The sequence below is a fragment of the Pteropus alecto genome, unplaced genomic scaffold, assembly GCF_000325575.1.
Source record: "Pteropus alecto unplaced genomic scaffold, ASM32557v1 scaffold12, whole genome shotgun sequence".
NCBI classification, from domain to species: Eukaryota; Metazoa; Chordata; class Mammalia; order Chiroptera; family Pteropodidae; genus Pteropus; species Pteropus alecto.
Window position 1 is genome coordinate 8983782 of NW_006432669.1, and position 11895 is coordinate 8995676.

The 11895-nt window shown below is 36.2% G+C and overlaps 1 pseudogene; it reads left to right on the plus strand.

Moving 5' to 3' along the window:
• Positions 1-11732: 11732 nt before the first annotated feature.
• Positions 11733-11851, plus strand: LOC112476244 (annotated as a pseudogene).
• Positions 11852-11895: the final 44 nt, after the last annotated feature.

The following is an 11895-nucleotide window of genomic DNA, read 5'->3' on the forward strand; positions in this document are numbered from 1 at the left end:
CCCTCTACTCTCTCTTTATCTTCCAAGCAGGGAGTCTGCTTGGCCCTAAGTATAATGATATTTCTCTATTTCTCCTCCTATACCTTATAAGTGGGGAAAATGGTAGAATGAGAAAAGTCAGCATCTGGAATTAATCTCTTCAGCTTTTAAAGCTTCTGGTCTTCGGAATGTATTCAAACTGACACAGACACTCAGTCAGCAGTAGATGACTGGAAAGCTTTGAGAATGGAGAAACAAGTGATCACTAGAGTTCTCCTTTATTCAAACAGCTCTTTGGATATTTCCTGTCTCCTATAACCTCTTCCAGTCTTCTTAGACCAGTTTTTTGCTGTAAACAAGCTTCCTCAGGTGTGAGAGTGTTTTTTTCCTAGCCAGTCTGTCCGAACCATCAGTCCCAACATTTTCACTCTCAAAGAGATCATGTGTTCGCCTGATTTGGCTCCTGTAAGATTGGTCAGGTACTAGGGCAGACACCTATTTTTTTTTTAGCCTTCAATCATGAATTGTGAGAGCTGTGAGAGCTGCTAACTGCTTACACCTGTAATATACTCCAGAGAATGACACCTGACTAATGTGAGTCTGGGGCCACGATCTCTTCTGCCATGGCTCTAAAATTCTGTTGGTAATACTTAGTTCATGGGATCAAATGTAATAAGAATATTTTATAATGTGTTCCTCTTCATTCAACTGCACAGTAATAGTGATTAATATAAATTGCTGACTTTTTAAAAAATATATTTTTCTCTTTACCCTATGCTATACTCTAAATTCCCATGACTGTTTTGTAACTACTAATTTGTACTTTTCATCCCTTCACCTTTTTCACCCAGTGTCCCAAACCCCTGCCCCTGACAATTGCCAGTCTGTTCTCTGAATTTATGGATCTGTTTTTGTTTAGTCTGTTCATTTCTTTTTTTCCTTAGATTCCACATATAAGTGAAATCATACTAAATTATATCACTCAGCATAATACTCTCTAGGTCCATCCATGTCGTCACAAACAATAAGGTTTCATTTTTTTAATAGCTGAGTAATATTCCATTGTATATATGTACCATAAGTTCTTTATCCAATCATCTGTTGATGGGGCACTTAGGTTGCTTCCACATCTTGGCTATTGTAAATAATACTGCAGTAAACATAGAGGTACATAGATTTTTACAAACTAGTGTTTTGGTTTTCTTTGGATAAATACCCAGAAGTGCAATTGCTGGATCAGAAGGTAGTTCTAAGGTAGTTCTACTTTTTAAAGAAGCTCCATACTATTTTCTAGAGTGGCTGTACCAATTTGCAATCTCACCAACAGTGTATGAGGGTTCTCTTTTCTCCATATCCTCACTAACATTCGTTTTTTGATTTATTGATCATAGACAATTTGACACAGAGTAATATATCTCAGAGATGATATATCTCATTGTGGTTTTAATTTGCATTTCTCTGATGGTTAGTGACCTTGAGCATCTTTTCATACGTCTATTGGCCATCTGTATTTCCTCTTTGGAAAAATATCTACTCAGGTCTTCTGCCCATTTTTTAATTGGATTTTTGTTGTTGTTGTTGAGTTGCATGAGTTCTTCATAAATTTTGTCAGATGTATCATGGGCAAACATTTTCTCCCAGTGGGTTGTTTTTTTCCATTTTGTTGGTGGTTACCTTTGCTGTGCAAAACTTTTTAGTTTGATATAGTCCCATTTGTTTATTTTTTCTTTTGTGTCCCTTGCCCAAGGAGATATATCAGAAAAGAAATTACTAATAACAGTATCAGAGAGTTTACTGCCTATGTTTTTTTCTAAAAGTTTTATGGTTTTGGGTCTTACATTTAAGTCCTTAATCCATTTTGAGTTTATTCTTGTATTTGGTGTAAGGAAGTGGTCCAGTATCATTTTTTTTGCATGTATCTGTCCAGTTTTTTCAGCACCATTTGTTGAAGAGACTGTTTTTATCCCATTGTATATTCTTACCTCCTTTGTCATAGATTAAATGATCATATAGGCGTGGATTTATTTCTGGGCTTTTTATTCTGTTTCGTTGATCCATGTGGCTGTTTTTATTACTGAATCAGTGAGTTGGAAGTACCATGTTGTTTTGATTACTATACTTTGTAGTATAGTTTGATATCAGGTGGTATGATACATCCAACTTTGTTCTTCTTTCTCAAGGTTGCTATGGCTATTCTGAATCTTTTATGGTTCCATATAAATTTTTGGATTGTTTGTTCTAGTTCTCTGAAAAATGCTGTTGGTATTTTAATAGAGATTGCATTGAATCTATAGATTGCTTTGGTTAGTATGGCCATTTTAACACTGTTAATTCTTTCTACCCATAAGCCTGGTATATGCTTCCATTTATTTGTATCTTTTCCAATTTCTTTCTTCAATGACTTATAATTTTCTGAGAACAGGTATTTTACTTTCTTGGTTAATTTGATTCCTAGATATTTTATGTAATTCCTAGGGTTTTGATGCAATTATAAATGGGATTGTTTTCTTAATTTCTCTTTCTGATAGTTCATCATTGGAGAATGATCAATGGTCAATGTTCTTAAATTTATTGAGATTTGTTTTGTGGCCTAACATGTGGACTATCCTGGAAAATGTTCCTTGTGCACTTGAAAAGAATGTATATTCTGCTGCTTTGGGGGTGAAAAACTCTGAAAATGTCTATTAAATCCATCTGGTCTAGGTGTCATTTAAGCCCACTGTTTCCTTATTGATTTTCTGTCTGGAAGATCTGTCCATTGGTGTAAATGGAGTGTTAAAGTCTCCTACTATGAATGTATTACTGTCAATCTCCCCCTTTATGTTGGTCAATAATTGCTTTCTATATGTAGGTGCTCCTATGTTGGGTGCATATATGTTTACTAGGGTTATGTTCTCTTATTGTATTGATCCCTCTATCATTATGTAATGTCCTTCTTTGTCTCTTATTACAGCCTTTGTTTTAAAGTCTATTATGTCTAATATAAGTATTGCTACCCCAGCTTTTTCTTTTAATTACCATTTGCATGGAATATCTTTTTCCATCCCTTTACTTTCAGACTGTGTTTGTCATTTGTTCTGAGATGGGTCTCTTGTAGACAGCATATATATGGGTCTTGTTTCCTTATCCATTCAGCTACCCTATGTCTTTTGACTGGAACATTTAATCCATTTACATTTAAAGTGATTATTGATAGGTTATCACCATTTTATTATTCATATTTTGTCATTTTATTATTTGTATTTATGGGTCCCCCCCATTTTTTTTTTTTTTTTACAAAAGTCCCCTTAACATTTTTTGTAATTCTGGCTTGTCGGTGATGAATTCCTTTAGCTTTTTCCTGTCTGGGAAACTTTTTATCTCACTTTCCATTTTAATTGATAGCCTTGCTGGATAGAGTAGTCTTGGTTGTAGGTTCTCGTTTTTCATCACTTTGAATATTTCATGCCAATCCCTTCTTGCCTGCAAAGTTTCTGTTAGAAAGTCAGCTGACATTCTCACAGGAGTACCCTTGTAAGTAACTAGCTGCCTTTCTCTTGCTGCTTTTAGGATTCTCTCTTTTTGTCTCCAATCTTTGGCATTTTAATGATAATATGTCTTACTGTGCATCTGTTTGGGTTTCTCTTATTTGAGATTTTTTCGTGATCCCTGGACATATATGTCTATTCCTTTATTGGGTTAGGGAAGTTTTCTGTTATTATTTCTTCAGATAGACTCTCAATCTCTTGCTCTCTCTCTTCTCCTTCTAAAACCCCTCTGGTGCAGATGTTGGCCCATTTGATGTTGTCCCAGAGGTCTCTTAAACTGTCCTAATTTAAAATTTTTTTTTTTCTTTGCTATTCCAAATGGGTATTTTCTGCTACCTTGTCTTCCAACTCACTGATTCAATCCTCTGCTTCATCTAATCTACTGTTGATTTGTTCTAGTTATTCTTCGTTTCGGTTAATGTATTCTTAATTTTTGACTGGTTCTTCTTTATGGCTTCTGTGTCCTTTTTAATACTTACTAGCTCTGTTGAGGTTTTCACTGAGATCATCTATTCTCCCCCTAAGTTCGTTGAGCATCCTTATAACAAATATTTTGAACTCTGTCTCTGGTAGATTGTTTACCTCCATTTCGTTTTAGTTTTTTTTTTTCCTTTCTTTCTGATGTTTCCTCTTGTTTCATTTGTGGCATGTTTCTTTATTTTTCATTTTAGTTGTCAATGTTCATTTCTATGTGTTAAGAAGATTTGGTACATCTCCCAGCCTTGGCCAGATGGCCTTATGTAGTAAGTGTCCTATGTGGCCTAGTGGTGCCATCTCTCCGATCACTTGCACTGGGGGCTCTAGGCGTGTTCCTTGTGTGGTTGTGCATGTTCTCCTATTATAGCTAAGCCTTGCTTGCTGTTAGCAGGTCAGCAGATGGGATTGACTCTGGGCTGACTAGCTGTGGGGACTGGCCATGCCCACAGGGTATGAGCTGCTGCGTGAAGGTCACAGAGTGGCATTTCCCCTAGCCACTCGTGCACCCTCTGGGTGTGCTGTTTATGGGGCTATTTAGGTGGTGCTCTGCTGTGATCTGATGGTAGCCTTCATATGAGTTGGTTCTGTGGCCTCTTGGGAGGGACTCCCATGTTGGCCAACTTCAGCCGCTGCCTTTGATTGTTTGGGGCTACCTGGTCAGAGCTAAAAACGATCTGCCAATGGCTGCTGCCTGTGCTGGATCTGGAGACATAGGATAGACTGCACTGTAAGCCAAGGTTGGTTATGTTCAGTACCGAGCCTGGGGCAGCTTAGGAAAAGGACCAGTGCATCTCAGGGCCTGGGGCTGCCTGGGGCTGCCTGCTAGCTGCCCGAATGACTCTGTGCCTGGAAGAGGCTTTATGCGGTATGATAGCTGGGTAGAGTGGGGGACCCAAGGAGTCACCAGGGTGAGGTGAAAGACTTTCACCCGGCCAATGCAAAGTCAGGTTTCATGCCAGTGCTGAATCTATGGCTTCCTGTAAAAGTCTCAGATTGCAGCCAAGCCAGCCACTGTCCTCCTCAGGCCCCCAGACCCCTGTGATCCGCTTGAAAGATATTGAAGCTTGGGCTAGCGCCAATGGCTCACCACCAAAAGTCTCCCCTGAAATGCGTGGCCTGCATGTAGGCCATGTGAACTGAGGGCTGCTGCCCTCCAATAAATATGCAATTCAGTCTTTCCTCATATGTCTCTTGCTCCTCCTGAGGTTCTGACCCTCCGCTGGAGCCCAGGGTGAGTGTCTATGAGTGAGTGAGTCTGGTGCACAGGTCCTTTAACAGAACATCTTGGTTTTGGGGTTTATTCCAACTCACCCAGATGGCCAGAGTCTCATCTGGTTTTTACAGTCAGATTTTGTGGGAACTCTTCTTCCTGGGACTGGAACTCTGGGCTGGGGAGCCCCTGTGTGGGTCTAGGGACCCTCGTTCCTTCAGGAGGGTGCCTCTCTAGCCACACTCTCCCTCGAGCTGCTCAACCACCATGCACATGTGCAGGACCAGCCCACTTTGCATCTCTGCTCCTCTTACTGGACTTGATGTGGCTTTTTCTTTATATACTCAGATGCATGTGTTATGATCAGCTAGTCTTCAAGTGGTTCTCCAAATTGTTTGCTTTATAATTTGGTTGTAATTTTAATATGGTGATGGAAAGAGGCAAACCTTGCTTTAACCTAGCGCACCTTCCTGACCAGAACTCTAAATTGTTGACTTTTAATTAGTTCTTATCTTCTCTATCAAATTTAAATATTTTGTTCAAGTGGTGTTCTATATTCTCTTGGAGTCTCGGTTATCCTATTTCTACCCCCGCCCCCACCATTGCTCTCCTATTCCACCGTCAACTCAAAAATCCTAAACAAAAATACTAGGAAATTAAATCTAGTAATATATAATAAGGATATTACATACATCATGATCAAGTGGAGTTTATCTTAGATATGTGAGGTTTATTTAATACTCATAAATTAATGTAATTAATTAACAGAATAAAGGAGAGAAACTACATGATCGTCTTTATAGATGCAGCTCCCATTTATACAAAAAAAAAAAAAAAAACAACAAAAAAACCCAAAAAAACAAATACTACCACAAGTCTTAGTAAAGTAGAAATGGAAAGAGAATTCTGCAATCTGATGAAGAGTATCTATGAGTAATCTATAGTTAACATTTTCTCTGAGGTCAAGAATAAGGCAAGGAGGTTGATTCTAATTAAGTCTATTCACCACTGAACTAGAGGTCCAGACTTATATAACAAAGCAAAAAAATAAAATAAAAAAATAAAAAGGAAAAAATATAATTGTTTTTATCCATAGATGACATGATAGTTTGCTACATAAAATCCAAAAGAATCTAAGAAATAACAATAAGTAAATTTAGAAAGGTAGCTGGATAAGATTCTTATATTAAAATCAATTTTATTTCTGCATATTAACAACGAATAACTGAAGATGCAATTTAAAAATACTATTAACAATTGAAAACCTAAATTAAAAATAATATTTACAATGCATCACAAATATGAAATACTTAAGAATAAGTTTAACAAAAGATGAGAAAGATCTTTGCACTGAGAACACAGAAATTAATGAAAACAAATAAATAGAGATATATAATACCACGTTCATGGATTAGAAGACAAAATAACATTAAAATGTCAATATTTCTCAGACTGATTTATAGATTGAACACAATGCTAATGAAATTCCCAGCAGCTTTAAAAAAGCTATTCACAAAACAATTATAAAAGTGATTTGAAAATATAAGGGTCTTAGAATAGTCAAGGCAATTTTGAAGAACAACAAAGTCTGATTGCTATCTGATATCGATGCTTGCTATAAATATATAGTAATTAATGCAGTATGGTATTAGCATAGACAATTAGAGTCATAAAACAGACTAGAGTCCAGAAAGAAATTTTCACATATAAGTGCAATTGATTTTTGACAAAGACACTAAAGCAAGGCAGTGGGGAATGGGTCTTTTCAATAAATTGTGTTGGAACAATATTTAGATCAAAAAAATGAAACTAGGCCCTCAACTCACACCATGTGCAAAATGAATTTGAGATAAACTATAGTCTTAAGTGTAAAAGCTAATATCACAAATCTTCTAAAAAATATAGAAGATGACCTTTACGATCTTGGAGTAAGTAAAGATTTCTTTAAAAGGATATAAAATTATATATAAAAGAAAAATTTTGTTAAATTAGACCTCATCAGAATTAAAATATTCTAATATTTAAAAAAACAATAAAGACAAAAGGCAAGCCACCAACTTAGAGAAAATATTCACAATGTACATATTAAAAGACTCATATCCAGAATATACAAAGAATTCCCTTAAATCAATAAAAAAGATCAATTTAATTTAAAAACGAGCAGAGGATTTGAACCAGCATTTTATAAAATGCATATGAAAATATGAAAAGCATATGAAAATATATTAAACATCATTAATCACCAGGGAAATAAAAATTAAAAGCATAATGAAATATCACTACTTACTCAGTATAAGAACTCAAATTTAGAAAGTTGACAATACTAAGTCTTAGGAAGGATGTTCAGAAACTAAAATCTTTTTATATTGCTGGTGGGAGTGAAGAAGGACCTGATACAAGAACCCCCATATTATGGCCATCATGGTGTTTCCGGTCTCACCTCTTCTTACCCTATAGCTCGTAACTGCACACAAACTTCATTTCTTTAATATAGGTTTTTTTGTTTATTTGTTTGTTTGTTTTTTGCCTGTGATGCAAGCTAGTTTTCCCCAGATAACAGCATTGTGACTCACTTGCCCCCTACCCCCTTTATCCTCTGTATGCCTGCTCCTTTTCATTAAGCCTTAGGACAAAAGATTAACTGAGCCTCAGGTCTACAGTCATGAGGACAATGGTTGGACTTTAGACTAAGGATAACATCTTGGCTTTAGATGTGTTCCAGCCCCAGTGTCCCCCAGTTTCCTCAGTCTTTTATCAAACAATAGATTGTTTCTAATTTACTCAAGCTTAGAATGTGCCTTGCCTCAGAAAAGTGCCCTGAAACTTGTGACTATGTCTTAATGCTTGCTAATCAAAATCTTTATGTCCTAGCATTCTTTACAGACTGCTCCCATCTTTGTTCCTGGGTTGCTGACGCCACAGGAAAGACCATGCAGCCGGAAGGAAGCCCGGCAGACTCTGTGAAGCTGACAAACCGCCCCACACCCCAAATCATCAGGTAGCCCCTAGAACAATGCCTAGATTTTCCCTTAAATGGATTGAGAATGGGAAGGCGGTTTTCGAAGGTGTTAACCTGTGCTCTGACAATAAACTTGTGCTAAATAGCCCAACTCCTGTGCTGGTCTATTGGCTGAGGGGTGCAGGCTGCACAAGCCCCAGACTTGGTTGCTTTCTGGTTTCAAATGGAATGTAAAATGGTGCAGACACTGTAAAAGTTTTTGTCAGTTTCTAATAAAAACAAATATATACCTATCCAAGGGCTTTTACATGTCCCGTTATTTATGAAACAGAAATGAACCTATAGAGTCACAAAGACCTGAATAAAGAAATGTTCATATCTTCACACTTCATAAATGATCAAACCAGTAAACCCAAACGTCCATCAGCAGGAGAATAGATAAACTATGGAATATTCACTCGGAGGAAAACTACTTGGTAATACAAAGAACAAACTACTGCTAACGCTACGGTGTTGATGAAACTAAAAATAGGTTGAGTGAAAGAAGCCTTTATAAGTACACATTGTATGCTTCCACTTAAATGAAGTTCAAGGAAAGATGAACCAAATCTATGGTGATAGAAATCAGAATAATGATAGAGGCAGGGAGATGGAGGATTTGATAGGTATTGACTAGAAAAAGGCACAAAGAAATTTTCAGGGGTAATGAAAAATGTTTTTCATCTTGATCTGGTTGATGGTCACCCAAGACATACATTTGTTAAAATTTAAGAGCTGTGCACTTAAACTGTGTATACTTTAGACTATGTAAAGTATATGTCATTAAAGTACTGTTGAAGAAGGGCCTGATGCAAGGACCCCTATATTATGGGCCTCACAGTGTTCCCAGTCTCTCCTCTACTTACCCTATAGCTTGTACCTGCACACAGACTTTATTTCTTTAATATAGTTTTTCTCTTGATTCAAGCTGGTTTTGCCCAGATAAAGGCTTTATGACTCCCCCATCCTTGTCCTCTGTATGCCTGCTCCTTAAATCATTAAGCTTTAGGACATGATTAACTGAGCCTCTATAATCATGAGGACAAATAGGTTTGGGTTGAACTTTAAGCTAAGTATAACATCTTAGCTTTAGATGTGTTTCAGCCACAGCCTCATCGAGGGAAAGGTCACGGGATCAGACGGGATGGCGCCATGGCTGATTCCAGAAACGGACACTGATCAATGACCTCAATGCCCTTAGTTTCCATGACTACTGATTTTTTTTTTTCCTATGTAATCTGTACTCCCGAGAGGGAGCCAGGCCTTTGAGCGATAGCACGCCTGTCCCTGGGAGTTGCAATTCTCTAATAAACGCTTATTCTATTTAGTCCGACTCCTGTGTCAGTCTTTTGGCTAAGCAGAGCAGGCAGCACAAACTCTGGACTCATTTGCCTGCTGGTTTCACTGTCAGGACAAAGAAATTAAAAGTAAGCTACCATTTATAAGGGCAAACTTCATTACGTTTGAGAACAGGTCGGCCTATATTAAAAGATATTTATTTGTAAATTTCTTCATTAGCACTTGTTCAGGCGAATCTATTTTATTTACATGATGTAAAGTTGTCAACAGATTAGGAAATTCCCAGCATTTATAATGACTCTCTTATTCACTGAAATCAGAACAGCATGTTCCCTTTGTTAGATTTCACTTTTATTTTCAGTTCTAGATTCCTGGGTAGAATGTTTATGTATTTCTTTAATTAAAAATGTTTAAAATTTACAGTGCAATAGCATTAGGTTAGTACTGAAGTTGTTTCAACATTATTACTTTCAGAGAAAGAATTTTTTTTATCATAATTACCCTCAAAGGAAAAAACACTTTAAAGTTGATTATTTAATAATAGGATATTGAGAACATATCACTGCTAAAGAGATCAAAGTCCCAAACCAGGAACGGGGTGAAAAACCCTCGCACACTTACACCTTGCTTACTCATTGAAAGTAGGAGAAACTAAATAACTAAAGATAGTAATGGCCCTATGTGTCTACCTTGTCCCTTTCCTCAAACATTTTCTTCTTATTTCTGTCTCTAAAAGAGTATTTGGTGAGAAAATATATTTAGATAAGTTGGACACTGGAAAGAAGAGAAGAGTTTTTGTATAACATATTTAGGATATTCAAAGGGTTAGAGGGAAAACGTAAGGTATGTTATACTATAAAAAAATTGGGGTGCAATTTTAAAATAGAGTAGGCCCAAGTAGATAGATTGACTCCATTTTTGTGAGTCAACAAAAATTTATTGAGCACCTACTATTTTCAGGTGCCCAGCTGGTACTAGAACAATGCAGTGAACAAATATATACAGTCCTTATTCCTATATAACTTAGAATTGTTACAAGAAAACGATGGCTTTTTAAAAATCAACAATCAAAGTTGTATAAAATGCCACAAAGAAGACATATTGATTCACTCCAGGCCCTGAAAGTTCTGATCTCAACAATCATTATTAGTTGGAAGAACTTGTGAATCCTAGTCAGTTTAGAATTTCTTAGGCCGTGGTCTTTAAACTGGGATATGTGTTCCCATGGATGAACTTACCAAGTCTTTACAAAGATTTAGCCATGTGTAAGTGGAACTCAAATATTTTTAAGGGAATTAACAATCTGATGTTGTATTTTCATATGTAGTTTTCCCTTAAACTGATCTTCTTGAAAACAAGAGTTTTTAGGTTGCCAGGTCTCTTCTATCTTCTCACAAAGTTTCTCTCTTCTTAGAAAATACAGGTTCGCCTCTTACCCAACTTGGGTTTTAAAATGGTGTATTGACCCTAGGTATAAAATCTTCCCGAACAATTAGAAATATTCATTGTTAGTGTTGAGAAAAATGGATGACTCCAGTATCTGCGTATAACGCTGCCAGATAAAATATAGGACACCCAGTTAAATTTGAATTTCAGATAATCAATGAATAATGTATTCAGCAAATAATGCTTTACATGGAACATACTTATACTGAAAGATTATGTGTTGTTTATCTCAAATTTAAATTTAAGTAGATGTGCTGTATTTTAATTTGCTAACTATGGCAACCCTAACTGGGGAACAAAAGTCTTGTGGTTTCCAAGTCACCGATTTAAAGAAAATTGAGTTGTCTACTGATAACTGATCTTTCAGAATAAAGATCACTAAATGAGTTTTGGGCTATAAAATAAATGTTTAAAAAATTGTAAAAAGTTAATTTAATAACATCCCTTCTGGGCCTATCTACTTATTTATGTAGATTTTTCAACACTTAATAATCTTTAGAAATGAAAAAGAGGAACAGAAACTATGCTAAACCCTATCATATTCTAGTAATAGGTGATATTCATGAACACACACTTGAATAAATTGTTAAAATATAACCTGCAACCCTATTAAGATTGCATTTGAAGTAGGATTTTACTTCAACATTTATAATATGTTTATATTATTTAATCAATTGTTTAATAAGTACTGAAAGTAATATGTGATAATGCAATCAAGGAGAAATTTTTCTTTAGCACTTAGAGCCTATGATCACAAAATAAGTAAAAAAATAAATTTTATAAAAATTAAATTTCAATCTATAGCCATGCCACTCTGAACAAGCCAGATCCTGTCTGACCTCAGAAGCTAAGCAAGGTCTGGTCTGGTTAGTACTTGGATGGGAGACCACCTAGGAAGACCCGGTGCTGTACGTGTAAAAAAAAAAAAAAAAATTAACTTTTAATTTATGCATACATTG